Source organism: Aethalodelphis obliquidens, unplaced genomic scaffold, assembly GCF_003676395.1.
Source record: "Aethalodelphis obliquidens isolate GAN/ISIS:26980383/991018 unplaced genomic scaffold, ASM367639v1 scaffold56, whole genome shotgun sequence".
Classification (NCBI taxonomy): Eukaryota; Metazoa; Chordata; class Mammalia; order Artiodactyla; family Delphinidae; genus Aethalodelphis; species Aethalodelphis obliquidens.
This window is the reverse complement of record NW_020838000.1, coordinates 9,463,791-9,477,659: the sequence shown is the minus strand read 5'-3', so window position 1 is coordinate 9,477,659 and position 13,869 is coordinate 9,463,791. Positions and strand designations below refer to the sequence as shown.

The 13,869-nt window shown below is 43.7% G+C and overlaps 1 long non-coding RNA gene across 1 annotated transcript; it reads left to right on the top strand.

Moving 5' to 3' along the window:
• Window positions 1-200: 200 nt before the first annotated feature.
• Window positions 201-13,150, top strand: LOC113609369 (uncharacterized). Its single transcript, XR_003428609.1, has 3 exons — window positions 201-489; window positions 9,142-9,280; window positions 12,901-13,150. It is a non-coding gene; the product is annotated as an uncharacterized LOC113609369 (long non-coding RNA).
• Window positions 13,151-13,869: the final 719 nt, after the last annotated feature.

Sequence of the window (13,869 nt, the reverse complement as noted above, 5' to 3'; positions counted from 1 at the left end):
CCAGTGGGGAAATCTATTTTCGGCTTGGATGCCAATGAGGAAGTGATGCTTCCTGTCACACAGATGTTAAACAGCCCCTCCCTGTGCCTTGGCTAAGTGGCAGATACCACCCAAACGTAGGCGGAGTGCTCAGAAAAAAGTCTAGTACGGTGCTGCCACTCTTGGGAAAGTAGGTAACGTTAGGGACTTAGTATTTTTGGTAGGCAGAGCTTATCAGAGAAGTCAAAACCTCCTTAACAATATTCTGATGAGAGCTCAGTTCTGCTTCGCACCTAGAAATAAGGAAGGAATCAGGGCCAGTACCGAAAGGATGCGAGAGGAACACAGAATGGAGCACACAAGAGGGAACCAGCACGCCTTGGAAAACAGAGAAGGAGGATCTCTGTGAATGCCTCCCGGACTGAGGGTTGGTGCTGGTCTGCGGACTGTTGGCTACTCGTCTGCAATGTGAGAAACACAGAGATTTAGAGAAAGCATTTAGAAAAGATGGTAAGAATTTGATATTGCCGCAATGTCCAAGTGTGGTCCTGGACTCTTGTAATTTATCTTGTACCAGAGCTGTCTTTTTTTTTTTTTTTTTTTTGCGGTACGCGGGCCTCTCACTGTTGTGGCCTCTCCCGTTGCGGAGCACAGGCTCCGGACGCGCAGGCTCAGCGGCCATGGCTCACGGGCCCAGCCGCTCTGCAGCATGTGGGATCTTCCCAGACCAGCGCACGAACCCGTGTCCCCTGCATCGGCAGGCGGACTCTCAACCACTGCGCCACCGGGGAAGCCCCAGAGCTGTCTTTTTTTCTGGGTTGGAAGCAATAAGGTAACATGGGAGACATACACCTAAGATCTCTTAAGACACAGAGAAAGGCATGAGGAATGGGTGGGTATTTATTTTTATTTTATTTTTGTTATTTTTTTAGCATCTTTATTGGAGTATAATTGCTTTACCATGGTGTTAGTTTCTGCTTTATAACAAAGTGAATCAGCTATACATATACATATATCCCCATATCTCTTCCCTCTTGTGTCTCCCTCCCTCCCACCCTCCCTATCCCACCCCTCTAGGTGGTCACAAGCACCCAGCTGATCTCCCTGTGCTATGCGGCTGCTTCCCACTAGCTATCTTAGGAATGATACTAAAGACAGGCCTGAGACCAGGGGAGCAGAGGTGGGACAGAAGCAACAGCAGGCTTATCTCATTGAATGGGGTATGGACCACTTTGAGCAAATTCACATGGTAAGACATGTGTGGTGTGATAGTTTAGTTTGCCAATTTTAACCCAAAACTATATAAAATCGAGAACCCACTGTTCATCATAAGATAATTTGAAGTTATTATTTAAATGGTTAAATGTTAAGACTGGCTACAGATGAATTATGATGGGACAACAAAAGTTTTTGAGTGTAAGAGTGATTCTTGATATTAATCACCTACACACATACTTCTGATGAAGCATGTGTACAATTTTCATAATTCTTTTCTTTTATCATTGATATATTTGTTAGACAGTTATCTGAATCATAGGGCCCCACTGGAATATCAGACAAAATGCTGTTGCTTAGAATGGCTACAACTGGGTGTGCCAAACCTTCTGGAGTATTTCTCAAACCAGTGAGACTGAGTTCTCGCGGGGTATGCTACAAACCTTTCCAGTCCTCTGCATTTGAAAGGCTTACATTTCCACGTCAGTAAATTACAGTTTATAAAAAAAAGAAAAAAAAAACACCTACATTATCAAAATGTATGTCCTGTTCCTGGATTCTTGTAACTTATCATGTACCAGAGCTATGTTTGTTTGGGTTGAAGGCAACAAGAAAAACATGAAGATATACACCTAGACTACTCACACTCTACAGAAAGCTGCACAGCAATTGAGGGAGGCCGTTGCCTGAATGGAGAGCTATTTAGGAGTTAAACCAAGGACAGGCATGATGGAGCTCAGGGCAGCAGAGGCTGGGTAGAAAAAACACATAGACACACAGTCAGGAGATGTGGATTTGAGTCTTGCCTCTGCCTCTTAACCAGCTGCGTAATCTTGGGCAAGTCACTTAACCTCCTGTGCCTTGATTTTCTCATCTGTAAAGTGGGAAACATGACATACTTTTCTGGGTTCCTTTTTTTCTGTTTCTTTTTTATTTTAATTGTGCTGAAATACACATAACATAAAATTTACCATCTTAATCATCTTTAAGTGTACAGTTCAGTGGCATTAAGTACGTTCACGTTGTTGGCTACCATCACCACCATCCACGCACAGAACTCTTTTCATCTTGCAAAACTGAAACTCTGTACCTATTAAACAACAACTCCCCACTTTTCTGGGTTCTTGTGCAGTCTGAATGACAGATTGTATTGTGACTACAGATGATGGGAGAGTTAGGCCTGGGGGAGAGCAGAAAATGTAAAGGGCCAGAGAGTAAACATTTTGTCTTTGGGACTGTCTCTGTTGCAACTACTCAACTCTGGTATTGTAGCTTGAAAAAAACCATATAATAATATGTAATTTAATGTCCTAATGTACGTTTACTTATAAAACTAGGCAGGCAGTGGGCTGAATTGGCCCAAGGGTCAAAGTTCATCAGCCTCTGAGCTAGGAGACGAGAGACTTGAATTCAAGTCCTAGCTCTGTTTTTATGTCGCCAGGTGACCTCGTTATTTCTAGTTTTTCTATCACCATGGGACCCTCCCAGGTCTGTTCAATTCTATGCCATTTGGAAGAGTAAGGCAGATGACAAGGAAGCTTGCGAGAGTGAAAGGATTTTAATGAACATTTTGATTGAAAACAAAAATTATAGCAGTACCTAAGGTGAAAAATTAAAGTGTAAGTACAATCTGAGTATGGCTAGGAAGAAGATAGTATAAAGCTTAAAAAAAGACAACAAAGAATTGGGTGACTTCTTCAGTGCCCCAGGAGATCAAACAGACCGAAGATGATACAGGATTGACCTCAACCTCCCTGCCATCAGGGAATCCCCCCCTCAGCCCAAGACCAGATGGTGGTCTGGAACTCAGGGGCCTGATCTCCTCTCTCCCTGAGCATGTGAGCAGAGCTTAGGGCCTGAGTGGGAGGGAACCAGTAGCAGATGTTATCATTGCCAGCCCATAACCCCTCCCTTCCTTTGCCTGCATGTGGGGCAGGCCAGAAATGCTGACAGTTAACTTCTCAGGAGCTTCCCCCAACCTGTGAGAGATGGGAGGTGGTCAGTCAATACTTGTGCTCTCTCTTTTCTCGGGTGAGCCAACTCTGAGTTGTTTTCTGCACTGTTTCCCAGAGGTTCACACAGGATGGAGCCCTCGGTTCCCACAGCAAGAAGCTCATCAACACATCCTTCATTGGCTTCATTCCCTGTCTGTCTCGCTTCCCCTCTCTCTTACCAGTGATTCCTGGGATCATCTCTCCAATGAGCTACTGATACCCAGCTTTTTGTCTCAGGGTCTGCCTCTTGGGAAACTCAGAAGAAGACAAAACCACATGGTTATGCAGTCATTAGGAGAGAGACAAAGGCTTACACAGGACCAACACTCAGGACCACAAGGAAATTCCCTTCATTCAGTCTGACCACCCTGGAGCACAGCATCTTCTAGAAGAAAATTGGACCTTGCTCATGTGTCAGGGGAAGTTTTAGGTGTGCAGTAGGTGCTGAGTTCCTTCTCTGTGCAAGAAAGCTACTCCTCTGTGGCCACCAAGATGAGAAAAGCACAGTCCTACCTGGCCGGGGGCTCGTCATTTGGTTCTTTCAGGACAGCGAAAAGGCTTTTTAGCTAATAGTCCTTTCTTTCAGTTCTAATCAAAAGGGATCTTCGTGGAGTCTTCACACTTGTTGATGGCTCAAGCTTTGGTCCCAGAGTATGTCTCTCAGCTTCTGAAACTCTTTTAGCTTTAGCTTGTTTCTGGACTTTTGAACATGCTCTTCTTTCTGCCTGGAATACTCATCCTGTTCATTGTGCCTGGTTCCCACTCCCCATGTCATTTCCTATGGGAAAACTTCCCTGATCTCCCCTAGATCGAGGTCGATATCTGCTGTTATTATGTTCCCTCAGTGCCCTGTTCCTCCACCATCATTGCACATATGAAATAGTATATGATTGCTTATTTAATTATGAGAGGTCAGGGTCACAGCTTATTTATATCCTTACCTCCAGTGCCTAGCACAGGGATGGGGTGCTCAATAAATATTTATTAAATGAACAATATGCTTAAAAGGTAAAGGACCCATCCTAGGGCTCCACGGTGGTTTATAGAGCAGCTGTAGGGAGGAGTAGAGGCAGAGGTGATCACTGATAAAAGTCCAGATTTCTTTGCACTCCTCACCTAACCGTCTCCAAAGGCTCTGGGCCAAAGTTACTCAGTAACAGAATAGCAAAGCCCACACTTGGGTGGTAAGGTTACCAGCCTTCAAATATCTCAGCCAGCCAGCCAGCCATTCCCTCTATCTACCCATTCATCAAAAAATTATTGAGTTCCTGTTCTCTTTGAGGTATTATGCTAATCACTGGAGACATGAAGATATCTGATCCCTGCCCTTTAGAAGTTAAAAGTCAGTCCGATTGAAAAAAACATTAAAAGCTATTGCAAGAAATGCATCAGTAGAGATATTATTAACTATTGGAGAACTTGGGCAGAAGCAGGTACTTTCTGCTGGTTGCCTTTACCCCCCGTTCTTCAACAATGTATCATTTGTTCACAAGCATGGCTCCTGGAGTGGGGTTTACCTCTTTCCCGCGGGTAAATGCTTGGCTGTGGTATCACCTGCTTCCACATGGCTTTATTTCTTCTTCCACACTTTTCCTCATCTTTGCTAGGAGCTAATTCCTTGAGGCCTGGAATCTGATGCGTGACTGAAGGTTAGAGCAGGGTGGATGGAGTAATGGGCATTTATCTTGCCCCACCAGGGGGTTCCAGTTGTGCCTCTGTTAAACCTATGAGAATAATTTAGCTTCCTGCCTCGACTTTCAGCTTCCCACCAATTCGTATTAAGCCTCTTCTTATTGGGCCCATAACATATGCATTAATAATAGTACATACCTCTACCTAGTGTTTTACACTTTCTAAGAACTTCATAGAATTTCAAGATTGAAAGGAACGTTAAAGGTCGTCATCTAGTCCAGCCACCCACCCGTCTGATGTCCACATCCTCTCTATAGCATATGCTGAAGCCCCCCACTGCCTGCTAAGATAGCTCCCCCACTTTGCTGATCTGGAGTCACTCTCTGCTGCAAAGCAAACCTTTGTAAACTAAATGCCTACTTAACTGCATGCCTAGAGTCCCCAGTTCTCAGATTTAGTTCCCCAAGCCCTTGATCCCATCTGTTCAATACCTTGTTCTCTACTCTCCCAACACCCTTACCTGTCTCTTAATACCCCCTAGCCCCAACCTTCCAGTCCAAACCATCATTCAGACTCCCTCTCCCTCTTCCTGGATAGGGGACCATAGATAGTAGTCCTTGGGTAGGACCCCTCTGTTACAGGCACTTTGGTTGCTATAACAAATTATCCCAAAGTAGAGTAACATAAACATCATTATCTGCTCATGGATCCTCAGGGTCAGGAATTCAGACAGCGCATAGCAGAACTGGCTGAGCCCTGCTGCATAATGCCTGGGGCCTCCGCTGAAAAGTCTAAAAGGATGGGAGATTATCATCTCAAGTTTCATTTACTCACATGTGTAGCGGTTAATGCTGGCTCTTGCCTGAGTAGACTTAAACAGCTAGGAAATAGCTAGAACATCTGCATGTGGCTGCTTGGCTTTCCCACAGCGTGGTGACTGGGTTCCCAGGACGAGAGTACCTAGAGAGACAGAGACAGAGAGAGAGAACGCCAGGCAGATGACCTATCTTCAGAGGTCACATAAGATTATTTTCTCTACTGGTCAACATAGTTACAAACATATGCCTCCGTTCAAGGGGAGAGAATATAGGCCCCCATCCCTGGATGCAGGAGTGGCAACATCACGTTGTAAGAACATATGGGGTAGGATGGGTATTGGCATGACTGTCTCAGGAAAATACATCCTCCTAAGTGCGCAACGGCTATCCTCCTATGCTCTGCCCCCAGGGAAGCCCTGTGACATGGACAACATCATGGACACAGTTCTGTAGTCAATATTCCTTTCTCATGAATAAAACTGATTTCCCTGGAACTCTTACACTTAGACCTTAATTCTCTGTACTTGGGGCAGTCTGTTAATTCCAGTGCATTAAGGAAATCTGTTTAGTACTCCAGGGGGTTTTGGCCCCTTAGGCTAACCATTCCACTTTTGGGGTTCTCATTCAATCTTGTACATTCTTCTCTGAACAAGCTTAAGTTGTTTTTTTAACCCCTTTAAAGTGTTGGGATCCCAAATCAATGAATATATACCTCAGATGTGATTCCTCCATTTCAGTTTAGAAAAGGATGAGCACCCCTCTCAACTGAGATCTTGATTCCATTTAATCAGCTTTTATTTTTCATAGTCGCATGGTAGTGTTGACTCATACCCAGCCTACAGTCAACGAAAACTCCCAAATAATTTCATATGTGTTGCTACTAATCCCTATTCCTCATTCTGTACTCGAGTTGGGCTTTAATAGGCCAAAGTTCAAACTTCTACATTTTCTCTGTTCAACTTCATCTCATTAAATTTATCTCATCATTCCAGCCTGTTAAATCTTTTTTGGATGTTGAGTATTATCTGGTGTAGTAGCTCTCCCTCCAAAGTTGCACGTGGCCTGAAAATTTCTGTTACACCCTCAGAGCTCACATCCAAGTCGTTGATATAAAATGTTGAATAAACATGTGATTTTTCATTTGCTGTGGACACTGGCCATCAGAAAATCGGGCAAAATCATTTGAGATGAGGGAACCAGGACTGAGAGAGGTCCAGGGAGGTACTCAAAGTCACATTATAAGAGATGTGACAAAGGAGGAACTTGAACCTGTGCTCTCTGCTCTTTCTGCTATGCTGAGATATTCATCCAGCCCTGGACACTTGCCTAAGGAGGGGTCGAGGGAAGAGCAAACAAAAAATAAGTTGTGACTAAATACAATGACAATAGAATGAGAAAAATGAGATCTGACAGTGACTTGTGGGAAAGATAGCACAAGACATTTTTTGCTTAACCTCCACTTCATACCACTGTGTATCTTTTTCTCCTTACTTGCAAATGCCTGTATGTTTTCCAACCTCAGCTTCAGAAAGCTGTTTCCTGAGCTGTCTCCTTAGCTACAACCCACATGAACACAAATCTCCTGCAAGAAGACAATAGCATACAAAGATGGGAAGAAACTGCTGTGGCTGTTAAGGTTATGGTAATAGGAATGAGCTGAATAGGCAGGTTGATCAACTGACTGCATTTGCCTGGGATGGTCCCGGGAAATCACTCAGTCCTGGGAAAACCATATGGTTGGTCACCCTATGACTAGTATATTGCAGCCTTCTGCTCTCCAGTCTCCTCTTTAATGCTGCAGTGGAGTAACGATGGCCACAGATTCTTTGACCCCTTTCCTGTTGAGAAGTGGGGTCTGTATTCCCTACCCTTGAACCTGGGCAGTTCTGTGACTATATAGAATACGGCGGAAGTGATGCTGTAGCAGTTTCCCAGCTCAGGCCTTAAGACACTGGAAGCTTCCACTTGCCATCTCTTAGAACACTTTCTCTTGGGGAACTGAGCCACCAAGTAAGAAGTCTCTGTGACTGCCACGCTGAAGAGTTCACACGTGGCCACTCTTGTCAACAGCTGGACACAGCCTTCTTTCCGTCACCATGGCACCAGACGTGTAAGTGAAGCTGTCTTGGATCCTCCAGACCAGCTCATGCGCCAACTGAATTCCATCGCTGAAATCACTGAGTGATCTTAGTTGAGTCCATATTGAACAGGAGAATTGCCCAGCTGAGTCACATTCAAATTCCTGGCCCACAAAATTCTAAGGTATAATAAGGAAATGGTTGTGTCCTCAAGCTGCTGCATTTGGGGTAGTTTGTTATGAGGCTAGAGCTATCTGAGGTGAATGTCGAAACTGACCTAAATAAACCATCCTAATCTTTTTACTCACCACTCTAAACAGTAGCCCATCACCAAATAAGTGTTCCACACAAGATCTATGCCACCCTTGCCTAGTGTCAGCAGGCCTCTCCTGGATGGGCAAACAGTGCAAGGTGAGCTGAGATGCTGCCTCTGTATCCCTGCATCCACTCTCCCTGCATCACCTTGGCAATGCCGTGTGGACACACTTCCTTCCCTCTGAGCTGGCCCATCTCTGTGCCCTATACTCCAAAGACTCCTTCCCGATGAGAATTACATCTTTCATTTCAGTCTTTGGCATGTCGTTGGCAATAACAGAATGCACCCCTGTAGGCTGCAGACTCCACCCCTGTAGGCTGCAAACTCCACCAGGTGAATTCTCACGCAGCCTCACATTTATCTAGAGCAGCAAACACTTGACTGCTCCTTTCCAATTTAGCTCCATGATGGAAAATCTGACTGATGAAACTATAGATTCCTGGAGGGCAAGCATTGTGTTTTAAGTGTCCTTGGGTCCCAACAGCTTCTCTCTGGATGGATGAATACATTCTCACCACTCTGGCAGCAGTAGTTAGCTTTACTTCTGCTACTTCCCTTGCCTAATATTTTCACTTAAGCCCTTTCAGTGTCTCCTCATTCCTGGAGAGGTTAGGTCTTAAGAAAGAACAGAGCCTACTGTTAGTGGGGAATTGTTCAATAAGAAAGGAGAAAAAGGATTCTGCCTCATTTGGAGACTCCTAAGCTTTCAGTTCTCACTGAGTAATTTGCTTCTGATTTTGTTTCTGGTTGAAATCTTTCAAGGTTCTTGGACAACGGGAAAAAGGCAAGTGACACATATATTCATTTGTGATGCATTGGGGTGACAGGAAGAAATGTCAAGGGTATAAGGCTCATAGAGTCAGCTGGTAGGGGTCAGCTATATGGGAATGTGTTCCCTAAAGAATCTCGGATATTGGAGCTGTAAGGGGCTGATAAGGAAAAGAAGAGTAGGTACGTGGTGACAGAGATGATGATCCAATTAGGACAAGGACTCTCGTCTCTAACCTCCTGGTCAAGTGCCCTTGACACTACATTATGTTATAATAATGCAGGTTTCTAGGTCAAGGTGAGGGGCCCACATGCAGTTGTCTCTCCATTCTCTCTCCAAGTGCCATTGGAATGTTGACGCAGAAGTTCCAGAGGAAATAAACCTCCGAAAGTGTGGAGACTGGGAGCAGGTTAATCATCCCGTGAGAGTAACTAATGACTGTCTGGATGGCAGATGGCAAACGGGGAGCACATTGACAGGTGAGTATATAGAGGAACCCACCACTGCTGGGCTGAAGACTGCATCTCAGCCTGGAGCCCTTCTCCCCAGGAGCCCCGGGGATGCTGGACGCCTGCAGTCACCACGTAGAGAGAGTTAGTCTGGGAGGTGGGATAGTAAACGGTGGAGGGAGACAGCCTGTGGCAGAGCTATGCCAATTGCCCCCCTTCACCACTCCCAGGCATCCGTGCTCCCCTCACCCGCCCATGGAGCTGCAGGAGAGCCAGCAGTCATGGGTTCATCCCTGGGCCAAACCTGGAAGCATGATCAGCTACACCTGTCACAAGAGCTGCCTGGGGAGAGAACGAGGGCTTACCAGGTGGAGGGCTGGAGTCCCAAAGCAAAGCCTCTTGATGCTGGCGTGTTTTTTTCTTTTTCCATTTTAAAAGAAATTATAGTATAGTTGATTTACAATATTGTATTAATTACTGCTGTACAGCAAAGTGACTCAGTTATATATGTATATATATATATATATATATATATATATATATACATTCTTTTTCATATTCTTTCCCACTGTGGTTTATCACAGGATATTGAATATAGCTCCCTGTGCTCTACAGTAGGACCTTGTATTTTTATCCATTCTATATATGCTAGTTTGCATCTGCTAATCCCAAACTCCCAGTCTTTCCCTCCCTCTTGGCAACCACCAATCTATTCTCTATGTCCGTGATTCTGTTTCTTTTTCATAGATAGGTTCATTTGTGTCATATTTTAGAGTCCACATATAAGTGATACCATATGGCATTTGTCTTTCTCTTTCTGACTTCATTTAGTATGATAATCTGTAGATGCATCCATGTTGCTGCAAATGGCATTATTTTATTCTTTTCTATGGCTGAGTAATATTCCATTGTATATATGTACCACATCTTCTTTATCCACTCATCTGTCGATGGACATTTAGGTTGTTTCCATGTCTTGGCTATTGTGAATAGTGCTGCTATGAGCATAAGGGTGCATGTATCTTTTTGAATTATAGTTTTGTCTGGATATATGTCCAGGAGTGGGATATACGGTAATTCTATTTTTAGTTTTCTGAGGAACCTCCACACGGTTTTCCACAGTGGCTGTACCAATTTACATTCCTACCAACAGTGTAGGAGGGTTCTCTTTTCTCCACACCCTCTCCAGCATTTGTTATTTATAGGTTTCTTAATGATAGCCATTCTGACCAGCATGAGGAGGTACCTCATTGTGATGCTGGCATTTTGAGGGGATTCTCAGCAGTAACCAGCTCCCAGGCTCACATCCTGGCTATGTCCTCACATGGCCTTTTCTCTGTGTGCTCACCTCTTTGGTTTCTCTTCCTCTTCTTCTAAGACACCAGTCCTATTGGATTAGAGCCCCACACTTATGACTTCATTTAAGCTTAATTACTTCTTTGAAGTCCCTATCTCCAAATACAGTCACATTCTAAGGTACTGGAGGTTAGGGCTTCAACAGACGAGTTTTGGGGAGACACAGCTAAGCCCATTATGCCCATCCATAGGAGAGTGTTTGAATAGACCATGAGATAGCCACGTGTTGGAGTACCATGCATCTGTGAAAAGAAAAAGTACAAGGCTACTCTCTCTGAACTGATGTGGGGCAATATCCAAGATGTATTCTTTTATTTTCTTTGCGGTACGCGGGCCTCTCACTGTTGTGGCCTCTCCCGTTGCGGAGCACAGGCTCCGGACGCGCAGGCTCAGCGGCCATGGCTCACGGGCCCACCCGCTCCGCGGCATGTGGGATCTTCCCGGACCGGGGCACGAACCCGTGTCCCCTGCATCGGCAGATGGACTCCCAACCACTGAGCCGCCAGGGAAGCCCCAAGATGTATTCTTAACTGATAAAGAGCAGGGTGCAAAATACTCTGTGTTATCTAGGAAAAATACGTACATGCTTATATATGTATACATGTAGTATTATCTTCAAATAGTCCCTGAAAATTGACTATTTTCATATTGGATTACTGACTTCTAATACCTGTCCTTCAACCTTTAGTTCTTCCTAATTAATGAATCAGCTAATTGCCATACTTTCTGCCACTTAACTTTGATCAGTGGATCTTCTCAAAACTGAGTTAAATTCTAATTAACCAAGATTTTATTGATCTAATGATACTTCTAATTAGTTGTCACTGTCACAAAATCACATGTAAGAGTATTTTTTAAAGGACTTGGGGATTTAAACTGACAGAGAAAATTTTTAGGATTTAGGAATGCTTTAGGCTACAAGAAGCCAAAAAGTCAACTACAAGTTGCTTAAACAAATAGAGGTTTATTTTTCTCTGTAGCAGATGTTGCATATATCAGCAGCCCAGGATAATTCTTAATGCAGACAAGATCCTTCTGACTTTCTTTTCTCTCCACTCAGTCATTTTTAAGTGTGTTGGCTTGTTGCCTCACGGTTGCACTGTGCCTGCTGCAGTTCCAAGCATCACGTCTGCACTTAACTCACAAAAAAGTAGGAAAGAACAGAGACAACCTATTCTGTCTCTTTTTATTGGGAAAGCAAAGCCTGCCTCAAATCCTGCAGTGAGCTTTTCCTTACATGTCACTGGTTAGAACTAGTCACATGGCAACTTTTGGCTGCACAAGGTGAGTAATAAGGAAACAGGATTGTCACAGTTGACTTAAATCAATCAAGATTCATCACCTGTGGCTGGACACATCACCCCTGTAACAAAGATGAAATTTTGTCAGCAAGTAAAAGTAACTAACATTTCTGCCATGCTTCTAGAGAAGAGATAACTGAGAGACTGTTCTTCTCTCAGTGAAAATCCATCTTTACTTATCTCTGTCTGTCACCTTCTTTTATCTGCCGTGTTTTAGCTAGCCAGTGAGCCACATCTAATTCCCTTTACATCTGTCTTCCCATATGCGTTTCTGGGGACTCTCTTCCCAATCAGTCCTGCAGGAACTCTGCCCTCCCCACTCATGTCCACCTATTCAACACATTTTTATTACAAAGGTAATAATACACAAAAGTGGGGGCAAAAGAGAAACTCAGATGTAACCAATGTAACATCAAAATGATAAAAAACACAACACTAATTTTCCCCCTCACAAAACAAAGCATTGTGAGAGCTGGCCCTAAAATGAAAAAATGATTGGTGAATATTGTTTAAATTTGGGTTCTTAAGAAACAGTGGGACCAGGAATTGAATGCAAGTAATTTATTAAGGAGATGATCGCAAACAACATTGGTAGGTGAATGGAAAGTGGGAGAGGAAGGGGATGGCTCTGATGAAGCTACAAAATGAAGCCAGGGCTTTCCAGGCAAACAGAGCTTAATCGAACCCCCAGGACTCAGTGTAGAACAGGCATCTCTGAGCTGTCACACATTAAGGGAGAGGGAGCTGGGGTATTTACACTTCTACTTTCATTTGTTGTTGGCTGAGGGCTGCTACAGGACGTGGACATCAATTCCCTGTACTTGTAGCCTCCTAGGTTTGGGCACAGTGGGCTCCAACCACCCAAGTAAGCCCTCAGGTAATTGGAGGTCAGGCAGTTGTACACGATAATGGCAAGGCAAAGGGTATATGGGCAGGTCATTGACAGCAGCTGCTGTAGGTGTACTCAAGTCCCACTGCTCTTTGGAAATGAAGGTAGAACCATAAGCAACTACTGAAAGGAGTGGAAAAGCAGAAGAGCTTGAAACATCTGGAAACAGAATCATTGAGCATTGGCTGCCATTTTGGGATCTTCAGAGTTTCCTAAGCCCTCAAGAGTAGAAGATATCATCCAATACTCCCCATAGTCAGGACACCAGTCCACGGATTGCCTGGCCCAAAGATCCACTCATGGAATCAGATGAGAACCATGAATCCAGCTAAGGTAAAGGGCATTGGTGTTTAATCTGCACTAAATAAACACATTTTTGTTTCTGGTGATTCACAGAAGACAGTGGTTGTTGACTAAAAAGCCAAAAGCTTTCTGTCACCGTTTGCTGGGTTGTTCCAGCCCTTAAGAGAGGCAAGATGTCTCTGGAATCCTGGGATCATTAGGACTGAATTGGTTTGTCCCAGGAGCAGGACTCAGAGGAATAGATCTTGATAAGGCATTGTGTTTCTTTTCTTTCTTTTTTAAAATTTTATTGAAGTATAGTTGATTTACAATGTTGTGTTAATTTCTGCTGTACAGCAAAGTGACTCAGTTTTATATATGTGTATATATATATATATATATATATATATATATATATTCTTTTTCATATTCTTTTCCATTATAGTTTTTACCAGGGTACTGAATATAGTTCCCTGTGCTATACAGTAAGACCTTGTTGTGTATCCATTCTATATATACCAGTTTGCATCTGCTAATCCCAAACTCCCAATCCATCCATTCCGTAAACCTCTTTCTCCCTTGGCAACCACAAGTCTGTTCTCTATGTCTGTGAGTCTGTTTTTGTTTTGTAGATATGTTCACTTGTGTCATGCTTTAGATTCCACATATAAGTGATATCATATGGCATTTGTCTTTCTCTTTCTGACTTGCTTCACTTAGTATGATAATCCCTAGGTCCATCCATGTTGCTACAAATGGCATTATTTCATTCATTTTATGGCTGAGTAATA